The following is a 16,411-nucleotide window of genomic DNA, read 5'->3' as shown; positions in this document are numbered from 1 at the left end:
AAAATATAAAAAAGTAGCTATTGATAGTAGTAAAAAACACAGTCGAGTCCACGAAAATGAGGATTATAGAAAAAAATCAATGCTCAACAGCCCTATAAATCCTTTCATTTCAGAAGTTTTCAGTGCCTTTAATATGCTTCTCCATATCTGTCTATGATCACATGGATATTATCTTGGGTAGTAAATTCCTGGTCTATGGGAATTTGCTCTGTTAAAATTTGCTTTATTTAATACTCAATACAATGCCATGTGTACTTACCAAATATGTTTTTATTAATAAGACGAAGAAAGTTCTCGTGCTAAAGTTCTCTTGACTGCTAAAATTAGAAGGTGTCAATTTTGACCTCTGTGGCTGTGGGGAGGAACATCTGAAGCCTCAATGTTCAGATATGACATATAATGAAGCCTGTTCTCTATGCATCCTTCAAGTGGTCCCAGCTAATTTGGATGGGGAATTTTGAGGGAATTTAAATTTGGGGATTTCCCATGTGAAGCATCACTTTGCAATCATGTGCTTAGCTAAAAATTCTCCTTTTCGAGGATCGCTCATGCTAGTGACGCGTTGTTAGTTTGGAGAGAGAATAAAGGACAAGTGTTGCCTTCCTTCCTGTGCCGCAGACTTAACCAACTAATTAAATCCTCTTTGCTTTCTGGGCTTATGGTGACTTTGTGTAATTCAGACTGGAATCTTGTCACATCCAGAAGATCTGTCGTTGTCCAGGTTACCATGGCAGCTAATTTTTTTTTTCTTTTTGTAGAATTATCCCCAGCCCTTGGCTTCAGTTAACCACATAAGCAGGTGTATTATTAGCTTAATGAAGGGACCCTTTCTGCAGGCTTCTTCCCATGCTGTCAGGTAGCTGTCCAACTCGCATGTTGTTGCTGTGTTTAGTATCTTATTCTCAGCATCCATCTGGAGCTCTTTTACAAAGCCGGTAGGTTGCGTGCCAGAGAACATCTTGCTGCCTCGGAAGAAAATTCATCTCCTTTTTTTTTCTTAAATGTGACCCATGACATCACATTGTCCTCCCCAGCCCATCCTGAGCTCTGCACTGAGGGGTGGCTTTGTTGCCATCCTAGGCATGCATAGCTATTGTCTGTGCAATGCTTCATTTTGCAAGTCTGTAGCTATAATGCAACATACTCTGGGATCAGTTTCAAACTCTAACGATTAACACATGTTTATTCATTCCAAATGGAGCCACGGCTGCAGTCCCTGCTGCACACATGTTATTGGGGATTTTTTTAATTGTTGTTATTATTTTTCCTCTCTAGGTTGATTCTTCACGTGGATCAGAAGCAACCAGCAATGAACTCCTGAAATCTTTGTTTACTGCCTTTGAGGAACCTTTGTACCCTTGCCGTTTCTCCATGAGGTGTGTCCCCAGATCACTTTCTGGATGGCAGGCAATGGCCGCTAGAAGTTCAGTTTTGTGCCCTGCTTTAAGTGTCACTCTGTATGCATGCTCCCACAGTGTAACGACAGCCAAGTAGTGACAAATGTAGCCTTACAGACTCAAGGCAATAGTGCACACCAGAAAAACACAGATGGGGAAAAAAGCAATTTTTGATTGAATCTAAAATACGGCAGGTAAACATTTAATGACACAAAGGCAGACATTCACAAAGAGGTTAAGAAATTAGGACATATTTTTTGTAAGCGAAAAAAAGTCAAACATAGGGTTGTCATTATCAGCTACTGCAGCTGGTGCTAACACAACCCTGGGAGGCGTCCCAGAGTGGCATGGTCAGGCTCCTGGGCAGAGATGGTAAACTACTGACCCATTACCCTCAGAATGACAGTGATGTCAGCTCTACTCAGTGACCCAGGGAGACAGCAGCATTAACCAGTATGCAAAAAATATAGATGAAATTTGGAGCAAATTGATTTACTGAGGGATTACTTTTGGTTAAATGATTTTCCCTCCTTTCTGAACCCTATCCATCCCAAACCGAATTCTCTGAGCTAAATTGAAGTTTCTGCAAATGCATCCTAGCAGTGGAGGTTAAAGAGTCACTGTGAAATTTATTTCATCCCTGAATTTACAGCTTTGTTAGGCAAAACTATATAAAAACCATAAAATGAAAGAGGCTAAAAATAAAAAGGGAAAAACCAATAACAAACAAGCAATTCCAGCCAACTCTTTTTCCTCTGCTCAAGATGAAATGAAGAAAGTGAGCATGGTATGTAACAACTAATGGTAATTTTCCCAGCCTTAATAGTCTACAAATGATCACAGATAAGGGATATGTACATATCCTAATTTATTCCCCTGACCTAAACGTTGCTCTCCTAACAGTCACCTCTTCTGAACCTGCTGCTCTCTCTGATACGACAATCACTTGTAAATCTTGAAAGACAGTTAAGCAGTGATTGTAATTTTTTATACATAGTACCTAACACATTAGGAATGCAGAGTAAATGCCAAGCTATAATCATTTAAATGTCCTTCTTTATTTATTTCATTTCTCATGTTCTGTGTTTGAATGAAGACTCATGGAAACCCTTGTTTTCGCATTTAATCACGCAGTGCCAGGTGGCCCCAGCCCCAGGCTCAAGACAACCATTAGCAGGTTTTTCTGCTAGGGTGGATTCATCCTCTATATACATTTCCGATTGTCTATAAATAGCATCACTTGTGAGGATTGTTGAAATAATTTGTTGCTATAATTATAGTGACATTTCTAGCATGTTATAATCATATAAAACTGCCAAAATAGGAGGATGCTATTTTGGACTTTTTTTTTTCCAGTTTAGTTTGTGTTTCATGGAATGGAAGAAAAGATGAGGAATGCCTCTGGTTTAGAGAAGGAGCCACATTATAACAGAAGAGAACAATGACACACAAAAATCAGGAGTACTTCCTTCAGAAGAAAGGCAGCTGGAGCCTTTGAAATTGACATAGTTTTAGTCAAAAAGAAGAAAAGAAAGATCTCCGAAATATACAATTCCATACATGCAAGAGAAGTGAAGACATGTGATGATATTTTTCCAGCCGAAGGCCTTAGCCAAACCAAAGTCATTTTAATTTTTCATAGGCTTTTACATTTTTGATGACAACATCTTGGTTGAGGAGTCACAAATGTCTGAAAAAGAAGTCGCTAGGATGGTTGCACCGTGAAAATCTTTGAAAAAGTCAGTATGTTTTGAATTGACATTGTATCTCCACTGTTTTCAAATGTTCAGCCAATGCCAATTAAACAAAATAAAGATGTATGTTGTATTAGTTCATTTTTATGCTGCTGATAAAGACATACCCAAGACTGGGTAATTTATAAGGAAAAAGAGGTTTAATGGACTCACAGTTCCATGTGGCTAGAAAGGCCTCACAATCATGGCGGAAGGCAAAATGCAATTTACGTGGCAGCAGGCAAGAGAGAGAAATGAGAGCCAAGTGAAAGGGGTTTCCCTTTATAAAACTATCGGATCTCATCAGACTTATTCACCATTGTGAAAACAGTATGGGGGAAACCACCCCCATGATTCAATTATCTCCCACTGGGTCCCTCCCACAACACGTGGGAATTATGGGAGCTACAATTCAAGATGAGATTTGGGTGAGGACACAGCCAAACCATATCATATGTATTGATAAAATGCTGTTAGCTAGTGAACAATCACATACTTTGAGGACTGTACCACAGTTGTGGATGTTTTCAAACTAAAATGGCATACTGTATCTACATAAGTTATGTTGATGGACAAAATTAGAAAATGTCAATGTTTATTTTAGATGCAATTTCTCTTTTTTCTTAGTGCCCAGTGCTGGGACCTACTCATTTGACCTGCCTGATGACACTAAACAGCAAAGTGGGAATTGGCTTTCTTGGCATTAATCAAGGTTATAATTTTATATGTATTTGTAGGATCTTTCCCCCACATCTGTACACTCCAAGAAGGTGCAGATCCTGTCTGGTTGGAACTCAGTCATATTTTCAGCAAGGTGACAAGTCATAGGTCATTTTGAGGTGAACGAATGAATGGTGGAACAGGAAGACTTCCAAATAATCCTTGCTCTGAAATTTACAAGTTTTATAAGCTCAGGCCAGCATTTCCCTTCGTGGAGCCTCAGATTCATTCTTTACAAAATGGCTGATTTGGCTTGGAGGCTCTCCAAGGTCCATCTTAAGTTCCAGAAGCCTTGAATTCCATAAATGAATATACAGTAGATGCCCTAGGGCTCTACCACCGCCTCTCTTCTGAAAACTGTTTGCACAACCCGCATCTCCGTCTCACTGCAGCACAACGTTCCCTGGAGATAGTCATCTAGGCCAGAGTTAGACCCCAGATCCTCGCTGGACGGAGCACCTGCTTTTTTCCAGGTATTTGGTGCTAGGCCTGAGGACCTGCCATTTGGAATCTGCTTACAGCTGCTCTGTGACCCACGGATTTGGGAACCGTGGGAGTGACTGCCTCCTGCCCAGTGTGGAGGGCTGGGCAGAGACAGCCAGAAGGCAGAGACAGAGGAATAAAGCTGTCTCCAGACCAGAGCGGACAGAGCAAGTGGAGACTTCTGGCAGTTCCCATCCCTTGCTGAAAGCTGAGGGTTTCCTGACTTTGGGTTCCATAAGGGAGCTTGTATACTCATAGTGAATTTCCTTTTTGCCCTGTTTTTGGATGAAAAGTAGCTCTAATTAGCTTTGTGTTTTGTATCCAGAATCCCAACTAATAACAAACATCCATTCTTTTCAGTAGTTAAAACTAGTTTAACTGGTGATTCTGGTGAAGTCTCCTAGACTTTTCAAAGCCTCATTCATAGAAGCCTAAACCCAGTATTTGTTGTGAACAGCATTATCAGTGCCTGTGAGGCAGTCTCTCTCTGGGGTGAACCTCAATTTAGGCAGTCTTTTGTGTTTCTAAACAGCAGGAACCTTATAAAACTGGAGAGGCAAGAGTCTTTGACCTAGGATGAGTCCATAGCCCATTTCTTTGCCCCATTTTTAAACAGATTGGTCTTGCCTCCTGTTGTTGATCTTTGAGTCCTCCCCTGCACACATGCCTGGGACGCTCAGCTCTTCCTCCTCACGTCCGCAGACTTCCAGAGCCTGGACAGAAGTCACTTCCCTGACAGATATCAGCACAAATCTCTGTCTACCCTTGGTCTCCTCTGAACTGCCCTGTCTTCTTGTCACGCACATCCTGACTTCATATTTCCTTTCCTGATCTCATTGAGAAATGAGAAATCGGGTTATGGGTTACCTAATTCGATTAGCCTCATTATTCCTTAGGCATCTCAGTCCCGGAGAGCTAATGCCATGTCATAGAAGGAGTCGGAAGACTCGGAGTCCACCAGTAACTCTGTGATCTTGAACAAAACCCCTTCTCTCTTGATTTGTAAAATGAGACCTAAATTGCATAATTTGTGGGATACTTCCATCTTCACTCTAGGGTCTATTTCAAATAAAATCCCCTCCCCACTCTCAGTTCTCATCTCAATTTCTTTCTTTTTTTATTTTTATTTTATTTTATTTTTAGACGGAGTTTCACTCTTGTTGCCCAGGCTGGAGCGCAGTGGTGCGATCTCAGCGCACTGCAACCTCCGCCTCCCTGGTTTAAGTGATTCTCCTGCCTCAGCCTCCTGAGTAGCTGGGATTACAAGTGCCCGCCACCACACCCAGCTAATTTTTGTATTTTTAGTAGAGACGGGGTTTCGCCATGTTGGCCAGGGTTCTCTCGAACTCCTGACCTCAGGTGATCCTCCCGTCTCGGCCTCCCAAAGTGCTGGGATTACAGGCGTAATCCACTGTGCCCAGCCTCATCTTAATTTCTAGGTTCCTACCACTCCCTTTCTTGGCATGAAGGGGTGGGGGTCTTGTTTGCAGGTGGAACTTTTCCACTGTGGGTCTCTCGGTTTTACTGTAGATGTTTTAAAGTCTCAACTAAGGTTCCTGACAGGCAGAGGGAAGATGGGATAGGATGGGGGAACAGTGCTCTTCAACCTGGAGGGGCCTGGAGGGCTCAGGCCACTCAATACGTGCGTTAGTATATTTTCCCACATTCTTGTTCCTGTCTCTTTCCTTGTTAGGCAACACCACCCTGGTCTTTTTTTTTTTTTTTTTTTTCTTGCCTTATCTTTGTTAAGCTTTCCACATTCCTACTCCATCAGCATGCTTTTGGCTGACAAACTTGAAGCTTTCCCCTTTTGCTTGCTTTGCAGCTATCATCTAATCTTGCAAGAGATGAGAATTCTTGACATGTTTTTGTTAACTTCTTTTGTTGCCACTATGAGCTCCACCTAATTCTGAGACTGACATCCCCCAAGCAGCAGGCAGTGAGGCGAGGCTCTGGGGTGGCTGGCCTGGCCTTGCCACTCTGAGGCCAGTATTAAAACACTGAGTGGTTGGTTTCATTCCCTACATTACCAACTTTTTCTTTTTTCTCTTTCTTTCTTTTCTTTTTTTTTTTTTTGAGACGGAGTCTTGCTCTGTCACCCAGGCTGGAGTGCAGTGGCGTGATCTCGGCTCACCGCAAGCTCCGCCTCCCGAGTTCACACTATTCTCCTGCCTCAGCCTCCTGAATAACTGGGACTACAGGTGCCCGCCACCACGCCTGGCTAATTTTTTTTTTTTTTGTATTTTTAGTAGAGATGGGGTTTCACTGTGTTAGCCAGGATGGTCTCGATCTCCTGACCTCGTGATCCGCCCACCTCGGCCTCACAAAGTGCTGGGATTACAGGCGTGAGCCACCGCACCTGGCTGTCTTTTATTTATTTTTCTAATCTAAATTTTAAATTATTTAAAACAGGATCTCTCTCTGTCACCCAGGGTGGAGTGCAGTGGCATGATCATAGCTCACTACAGTCTCCATCTCTTAGGCTTAAGTGATCCTCTCGCCTCAGCCTCCCGAGTAGCTGAGACTACAGGCATGTGCTACCGCACTCAGCTGATTTTATTTAGTTTTGTAGAGATGGGTCTCACTACATTGCCCAGGCTGGTCTGGAGCTCCTGGCCTCAAGCAAGTCTCCTGCCTGGCCTTCCCAAAGTGCTGGAAATCCGGGAATGAACCATCATGCTCAGCTTTGCTGTCTTAATGAGAGCCAATTTAGCCACTCTGGCTGAAACCCTTCTCTTCATATGACAGCCCAGCCATCAAACATCGGTTGGATCCAATAGTTGAGTATGTGGGCTTCTTCAGTTTCCTAGGCATGGCTGGGTGACCAGAGAAAGAGAAGTGCCCATTCAACTGTCCACCAATTTGGAATTCTATCATTCATAATTAGCATTTATATTACGGCAGATTTTGAGCGATAAGGGTGATCACACAATTGCAAAACATGCTTTCTGTATATTTATGACCAGGGTTTTTTCATGCCTCTCTCACTGACTTCCACCCCTGCTCCTTGTCAAGCTTCTAAGAGTTTCTCAGTGCCTTTTCCCCCAGAGCTTAGATCATATCCAAGGAAAGATTGAAAATAAAGTAATTCACTAAGTGGAAAAGAGGAGATTTTTTTTATGACTATCAGTTTGCAAAAACAAAATTAAAGATAATACAGGTTCATGCAATGTCACGGATAATGACAACAATCTAGATAACAGCCAAGAAAAGGCAACTTTATTGCTTTCTTGCAAACAAGCCAAGAACAATAGTTCATCAAGTTTCCACTATATTCATAATGGAGTATTTTATGATCTTCTAAGGAGAAGTTTGATGAAATGCAAGACTGTGCTTTAGATAAAAATGTCAATTTTCATTAAAATCTTTAAGTTTATTTGTCACACTTTCTTTCTAAATTCCAAACTAATTTCTTTGGGGCTCATGTCTCTATTAATTTGCTTGTTTCTTTTGTAACATAAAAGCTGTGACATTTAGATTTAAAATGACCATTGTTTCTGCACTGGATGTTCTTGGCCTGTTATTTCCTTCATAATTTTTACTACGGCTTTTGGGGATTCATTCACTTAGTCTTGGCAGTTACTGAATCTTCTTGTCCTTTGCAGCTATAGAGATGCCTCAAGTTGGCAAGAAAGAAAAGGAAGTCTTTGTGCCGTTGAATACCAAATCTGGTCTCTATTACAGTGCCGAAGGAGTGCTGTTTGGAATGACATTGGAAACAGCCAAAGAACATCTCCAAGACCTTCTGACGTTGATGGAGAGAACCTCTGACTGAATCCTTGGTGGCCAGGCAGGCAGGGCAGCTCATTCTGAATGAGTAGAAATCTCATTTATAATGTTCAACCTAGGTAATATGTTTTAGAAGACAACTTAAGTCAGAGGGAAAGCCTGTTATGGCCAAAGCCTGAATATTTGTCCAGTCGGCTGTTAATCCAGTCAGCTTTGATGGAAGAATTGGTAATAGGAAGATTGTCCTTTTTGACTTGTTGGGCTGGAGTCAGAGAGAGGGGGACACCCACATGGCCAGAAAGCTGAGATGTCATAGCTAGATAGTCCTCGCAAATGCCACTTTACCAAACAGTCTTACATTATGATTGTCTGCAAATGGAAGTTAACACTGCTACACCTGGCGAGGAAATTCTTTGCAGAGCCATGGGTGTAGTTACCACACTGCACTGCAGCAGTTTGGGAGAAGATGCTGAATTAGGGTGAAACTCCAGTAGCCTCTTCTGGGCTTCTTCATGGAAAGGAAGTGAGAGAGCTTCCTGAAGCAGGAGATGGGACAGGTGCCAGGCAACAGAAGAAAATCAGGCCCTACACAATGGATCACGCCTGTAATCCTACGGCTTTTGGAGGCTGAGGCAGGAGGATTGCTTGAGCTCAGGAGTTTGGGACCCCATCTATACAAAAAAAAAATTGGCCAGGTGTGGGGTGACATGCATCTGTAGTCCCAGCTACTCAGGAGGCTGAGGCAGGAGGATCACTTGAGCCCAGGAGTTCGAGATTGCATCACTGCACTCCAGCCTGGGTGACACAGCCAGACTCTGTCTCAAAATAAATAAAGAAAAGTCAAAAAAAGAAAATCAGCGATTTGGCCCTACCAGGCCAGGATGCGGGAACACTGGCTGGGAACCCAAGAGGCAGTGGGAAAAGCAATGTTAGGGTTCCAAGCCCTTGTGGAGTGAGTGCTTTGCTCCACTGCTGGTCTGAGCCAACCCCCCATGTTCGTGGCACCTCTACTTTGCGTGCTGAGAGCTTGGGCTTGGCAGTGACCTGGATGAGGCAGAAAAAGGGAGACAGGATAGTAGGACAGGCACAGAATCTGGAGACAGGGCTACTATTTGCTTTCTTTCGAGGGAGGAGCACAAAAGCCAAATATGAAGTCCTTCCTTCCAATCTTCCATTGTCTGAATTGAGCTGACTCACTGCAGAGTAAACTCACGATAGCCTTGGTTTTTCCAGCATGAACAGCTGGGGGCAACTCCACAAGGGTGTGAGACTGGGGAGCTAGAATGGTGCCTCCAGTGTGTGTGAAGACACTGGAGAGTCATATTTACACCGTCACGAGCTCTCCTCCCAGAAAATGATCACGTTTATTATCTTGCCAATTAAACCTGCATAAATGCATGGGCAAGGTAGGAGAAAAATGGAAAAAATGCACAGTTCATTTCCTTCTCTGGTGCTGTTTACTCTACATGAGATATTATTAAAAGAGAAAGGTGGTAAACAGGCAGAAAACTGCCCTGTAACACCCACAGGTCAACCAAAAAAGTCTGGTGTGATTTTAATCTCAGCGATTTTTGAAATTTAGTGATGAAGAGAAATGCTGAACCCCCTTTCTGGCGTGTTAAATAATGATAATATATGCTTTAAAAACTCATTATAACCATTAACATGAATAACTAGTGATTTCAAATTTGAGTTAAATAGTTAGGCTGCTACATTTATGTTCTTTGGGTGTTTGAATATAATTATTTGAGGATTAAATTGAGACACATCGATCGGTCCCAGAAATAAATAACAGTCTTGCTTGCAAAGCCAAAATTGGAATGGAGAAATGAGAATTCTTAGAGAAAATATCTGTTGTATGAATGAATGAATAAAAAGGAGATATTCCAGACATTAATTACAGGAAGATTTCAGGAAAGGATTTGATTGAAGTTTTTAAGACGATGATGACAGTAATAGATGATTTTAAGAAACACTTTTGATTTTGTTTCTTGTTTTTATGATTTCTAAGATTGGAGAAGGAATTTATTAAAAGGACAAAAATGTACTTTTATTACTTAGTAATCTTCTTGATTTGGACAAAAACTGATGAGAGGCTACCTTTCTTGAAATAAAAGGAGTATCTAGGATACATTTAAACATTATCTCAAGTATCAGTTACTTTGATATTAAATCAAAACAAACCCACTGCAGTATCCTTCCTTCCTAATAGACAAATCCTTAGTAATTTATATTGTATCCAGAGAAAGTGGAATTTATCATCAAAGCTAAGGAAATCGGTAACTCTTTGTTTCGTTACAGAGGTAACCTTGGATTTGGTGGTGTTGAATATATTTAAACCTCAAGATCAGTTGGCTACATATATTTTAGGAAAAAAGAAAATCCTTTCAATTAAAATTTTTTACAGTGTAAATGTGTTTTGAGAGATTTAAGTTGGACCCCGAAGGTTGATTTTAATGTACTTTTTTTATTAAGGATTTCATTGATGTACAAGTTGAGGATACTTTTGGCTGAAAGTGCTATTGAGATGTTAGGAAAATATCAAGCAAGGTGAGCAAAATAGCCAACTTGCAAGCAGTATTCAGAAGGTCTCACCAAAATAAAATCATCAAAGAGAAACTTTGAAATGCAATGTGGAACGGAATGCAGGAGGCATTTTCAAAGGCTTTCTGCCTTTGGACTCACAGACCACCAAAAGATTAGCAAGATTCTGATGTACAGGAATGTTAGGAAGTTTCTGGGCTCACTCATCCCTCAGAGACTTAAAAAGATGACAAAAATTCAAACCGTCAAGCCATTTTGTAATATAAAAAAGAATCCAATCCATCCATGCTTGTAATTTCCATAAATTAGCCTTGTAGACCAGCATGGTGTTTTGTAACATCGTGGAGCAATGCATTATACAAATTAGACAAGGGCTCTGGCCAAGAACAGTTTTAAGGAAAATGACAGATCCTTTGCTGCTTCTCGCACACTGAGCTCAGATCTTCTCTGTCTGACTAGAATCACAAAGAGGAAACTGAATATTTTATCCAAAATATTATTATAAAACAGTGCTACAAAGGCCCTTCCCAAGAGACAGATCTTGCAGCAAATATCAGCAAGGCAGGAGGAAGGAGAGGGTCCTCATAGCCTCCTGTCTCTGTCAGTAACAGGCAGTCGGTAGGACTTGGACTCCGAAGGCATGGCTGGATTTGCAAATTGCATTTTCAAAGGAGCAGGGAGATACAATTAGGAAGATCAATGTATGAAAACAGCACCTGAGGCTGCTGGAGTGGAAATGCAAAATTGTGCTGAGGATTCAAGAACTGTTCTGACATGGCTGTTAGAGACGCTGAAATGTGATTTAAAAAAATTTTGCCATTTCTCCACCAGAACCCCCAGCTCTTGCCAAGAAATCACCTCTCTGAGCTTCTATTTCCTCCCTTTGACTCTCCCCTCTTCCTCATCCTCATTCTCACCTCCATGCCTTTGAATACTGTTTGCTCACCTAGACCATCTATTCCCCATGCCTTCGGATGAATTCTAACAATCAACAACTATTCACTATACGCTCTGTGCAAGACATTCTGCTTGACATTTAGAGAATTCAGAGATCTCCAAGACCCAGGCACTTCCCTTAAGATGTTGAAAATCCCCTTAAAAGGATAAAAAACCAAATGTATAAGAGATAACTAGAAACAGACACATAAAATCTCCAAATGTGAGGGAGAGAGACAGAAATTCAGAAGAGAGACATTATCACCTGGGAAGTCAAGGAGACTTCATGGAGGTGAATTTAACTAAGCCCTGAAGGCAAAGCAGGATTCAGGTAGGTAGAATCAGATAGGGCTGGGGATGTGGGCTGGCATTTCCCACAGGAGCTCGAAGCAGCATAGGTAGGCAGGAAGGATAAAGAAAAGAGATTGGGAGAGATGGCGTTAGAGAGGTTCAGGTGTCTGGAGCAGTGAGCAACTTACTTGCAGGGCTAATGGACTAGCGTTTTTACATTTTGCTAGGTTACGTAGTAAGTGAAAGGGAGTTGCTAGAATGAAGGGGTGTTTTAGGAATAATTTACAGGACCCAGTGCAAAATGAAAAACAGGGCCCCTTCTTCAAAAAGGAGGGAAAAAATTTCCATTAAGTTCCTAAAATAGGAAGTGAATATCTTTTTTCTTCTGCAGTCTTTCTCCACCTATCACTTTGTTGTTGGTTTGGTTTTGTTTCCCTATTTAATGTCAATTTCCTTGGGCACAAGACGGTTGCAGGAAAAGCGCAGTCACCCATGGGTACCTGGGGACCCCACCTTGCCCTAGTCCAGTGTGCTTTGTCCTGGCCGACCATGGGGAAGTTGAGCCAGGCATCTTCCCTCCCCAAGGTGTGCTGCTGCAACCCATGGCAGATGAGTGACCTCAAGGGTGTTGCACTTGGATGTGCTGGGTACTTGGATTGGGTCAAGTAAAAGGCTTACCCCTGCCAAGTTGCCTGTCCAGGGCTCTGTGATACAGGCAGCCCAGGTCAGGGATGGCAGAAGCCCTGAGACTCCGTAGGGCACGTGTCCTCCCCGAAGCATGTGCCTACCCCCGTTGAGAGAGGAGGGAAGTGGCTATTGCTGCAGAAGCAAGGAAGAGGAGGTCAGTGGAATGCAGAAAACCAAGCACAGGGGTCCAGCAACCCATGAGAGGAGACAGAAAGCTGCAGGGAGGCAGGGTTGCATGTGAGCTGAGGCTCCAAGTCCCAGTGCATGCTCCAGTGTCCCACCAGACTTCAGTCACAAAGCACAAGGTCAAGGTAAAATTGTTCCGGATTCCAAGGCAGTGATCACAAAGCATTAAACCCCAAATGCCTGAGTTTGAGGTCACCTGTGACTGTAGTGGCTGCATGCTGTCAAGCTGGCCTTTGGGGCAGCAGAGAGACCTGGGAAAGGTCAATGCCCTGGCACGGGTGTCTGGGTGTGACGCAGGGGTAGCAATGGAGTGGGAAAGAACGGAACCATAAAAGCAAGGAAGGGAAGTCTGTGGACTGGAAAGAAAAATAAAGCAAAGACAATTATTGCATTTGGGACTTGGGTGATACAGAAAAAGACGACACTCTAATATAAAAACGAAACGAAGCAGAAGTCGGTTTATTTCTGTTACAATTTTAGCTTTGTAGGTAGGGTTGGAGGAGGGGCAAAGATAGGATGTTTCATTTTGGACATAACAAGTCTGCGTTGGGAGCAGTTACTTGGAGGAAGTGTCTGATAGGCAGGTGAATACACCCCAGGGAACTTGAGGGAAAGGTAGGGACCAAGACAAAGATGCTGCAGAAATTTGCCCAGAAAGGAGCTTCCAAGAAGTAGATGAAGTCTTTAAGAGAGAAGGGACCAGGAGGGGTAAGCAGAGATCAGAGAATAGGCTCACAGGGTACCTGCCTTTAAAGGACAGAGAGAAAGGGGCTCCCAGGGGGAAGAGGAGGATCTGCAGAGAGGACACTCTTGCATAAGGCTAAGAGAAGAGTGAATCTTAAAAAGGATGTCAATGGAGTCAAATAGCCCAGAAAATCCTGGAGAATGAGGACAAGAAAATAATTCTTATTTATAATTCCCAAAGGTATTGTTTCAGTGGCATAATTAAGTGGCTGACTGTGTGCATGGGAGGGCTGTATGCAAATCATGACTCTGTGGCTGAGTTGTCTAGGATGGACAGAGCAGAAGGGCTTTAGAAGCAGGGTCCAGATTCAAATCTCAATTTGGACTCTTGCTAGTTGCATGGTGTTGGGCAAGCTACCTAATCTTGCTAAATGCCATTTTTCTGGGCTGTGAAATGAGTAGGTAAGTAGAATATTCATATGGGAGCTATCATACCTGGTTAATTTTTTGTAGAGATGGAGTCTTGCTATGTTGCCCAGGCTAGTCTTGAATGCCTGAGCTCAAGTGATCTTCCCACCTCAGCCTCCCAAAGTGCTGGGATTACAGGTATGAGCCACCATGATCAGTCAAATACACATTCTTTTTTTTTTTTTTTTGACAGAGTCTTGCTCTGTTGCCAGGCTGGAGTGCAGTGACGTGATCTCAGCTCACTGCAATCTCTGCCTCTGGGGTTCAAGTGATTCTCCTGCCTCAGCCTCCCAAGTAGCTGGGATTACAGGCGCGCACCACCACACCGAGCTAATGTTTGTATTTTTAGTAGAGGCGGGGTTTTACCATGTTGGCCAGGATGGTCTCTATCTCCTGACCTCGGAAACACACATTCTTTAAACTAGGCACATGACTGCTCTGCTAAGATGGTAATTCCCAGCCTCCCTTGGTGATAGATGTGGGCATGTGACAAAGTTCTGGCTTATGGGAGATGAAATAAAGGGATATGGGCAAGTTTCTGTTCTTCCTTCATGTTTCCCCTTCCTGATGGCCAGAACCCACATGGATGGCTGGAACTGATTCAGCAATCTTGGACCAGGCAACAGAAGTGGTGGGTTGAGGCTAATGTAGAAAAAAGACAGAAATTGCCTGAATCTGCTACCTTGTGGGGCTTCCAACCTTGCCTGTATTTGGACTATTAAATGAGAGAAATACTTTTTTTAAAAATTTAAGTCACTGGCATTTTGGCTCCCTCTATATAACTGCACTTGTATCCTAAGTAATAATATACTTGTGCACATTTAAAAATCAGGGTATAATACTTACTTCATACAATCGTAAGAACTGAGCCCTCTCTGATCCATAAAAAACACCAGACCCACTATCTACCTCATTGTAATTACTTAATCAATGTTTTCTGAATACATGAACATTATGACCAGAGGACATGGCTGAGAGAATTGCCAAGGTATGTATGAGAAATAGTAGTGGGAGTTACATTGTCGGCTACACTGTAGATAGATGTTAAAGGATTTGAATTTTATTCTGCAGGTAGTAGCTCCTGGTGGTTAGTAACATACAGAAATTGAGGACATGCCCATGCATTTTGATACAAATGGAAAATTCAATATTTCTTGAGCTCCTATTTGATGCCAAGCATTGGGAAAACAAGGTAAATAAACCAGTCTTTGTCCTTAAGCTTCTTGCTCAAAGCAATCACTATATATTATATTGTTTAAAAGCTTGGACTCTAGATCCAGAATGTCTGCTTTTGAATCTTGGCTCTACCACTAACTAGTTGGTGACCTTAGCAAATCAATTCACTTCTCTTTGTTTCATTCTCTGTAAAACAGCAATGACAATAACATCAACTTTATAGGGTTGTTATAAGGAATATATGAGCTAATACCTGCAAAATGCATAAAACAATGCCTAATATTAAGTGCTCAGTTTCTGCTAGCTATTATATCAGATAACTATTGCTACATAAGAGACCACCCTAAACTTGGTAGCTTAAAACAACAAACATTTATTTAGTTCACAATTCTTCAGGCTGGCAATTTAGCCTGGGCTTAGCTGTGTGGTTCGTCTGGTCTTGGTTGTGCTCCAGTATATGTCTGCAGTTAGCTACAGGTTGGCTAGGTGGCTCTGCTTTCAGGGTTAGTGGATTTCTACAGTCATAAGCTATGGGGTGACAGTGACAACTAAGTCATTTGTCTCTCATACTCTAGCATACTTGTCAACTTTGTTCTCATAGTGGAGGCAGGATTCCAAAGAAAGTAGAAGTGTGAAAGGTCTCAAGTCCTAAGCATAGAACTGGCATAGCATTACTCCCTCCATATGATATTGGTAAAAGCAATTAGCAAATTCAACCAAATCCAAGGGAAGAGCAACAAAGTCACATTGCAAAGGATGTGGGCACAGGTGCAACAGGTGTAATTAATTTGTCTCAGTCTGTCCTCTGGTCTTAATTATTCACATCCCTTCTACATGCAAAATATGCTCGCAACCTCCCAAAACCCTCAAACTCTCATTCAATCATGGCATCAAACTCCATATCAATTCTGCACATGGTTCCTTGGATGTGATGGGTCTTGATCTGGGGCCTGTGAAATATAGAGACAAGTTAGTACTTGTTCAGAAAGACCCAACATATAATGATGACACAAGGCACAGGACAAGTGCAGTAAATACTCCCATTAAAAATGAGGAGGAATAGGAGACACTAGCAGTAACTGGTCCATAGCAATTCTGAAATCCCACTGGGTAAATGTCACCAGATCCCCCAACTGTGGGAGTGAGAAAAAGGGAGTGTTGGTTCCCTAATTAAACCTTGGTTCTGGTCCTTGGAAGTGGTTCTTTGGTCTATTTTTCTACAAATTTCTTCTTCCACCTTCTGGTTTCCTAGTTGTGCCCCCTGAGATGGTTTTCTTTTCTCATCACTCTTCTTGGCTACATTTAAATAAATAGCCCATGTTAGCAGATAAATGGCTGTCTTAACTTACTTATGCCTATTGAAAGTGGGAAGCCCAA

The sequence above is a fragment of the Gorilla gorilla genome, chromosome 8, assembly GCF_029281585.2.
Source record: "Gorilla gorilla gorilla isolate KB3781 chromosome 8, NHGRI_mGorGor1-v2.1_pri, whole genome shotgun sequence".
In the NCBI taxonomy this organism is placed as follows: Eukaryota; Metazoa; Chordata; class Mammalia; order Primates; family Hominidae; genus Gorilla; species Gorilla gorilla.
Note: the sequence above shows the minus strand (reverse complement) of the source record.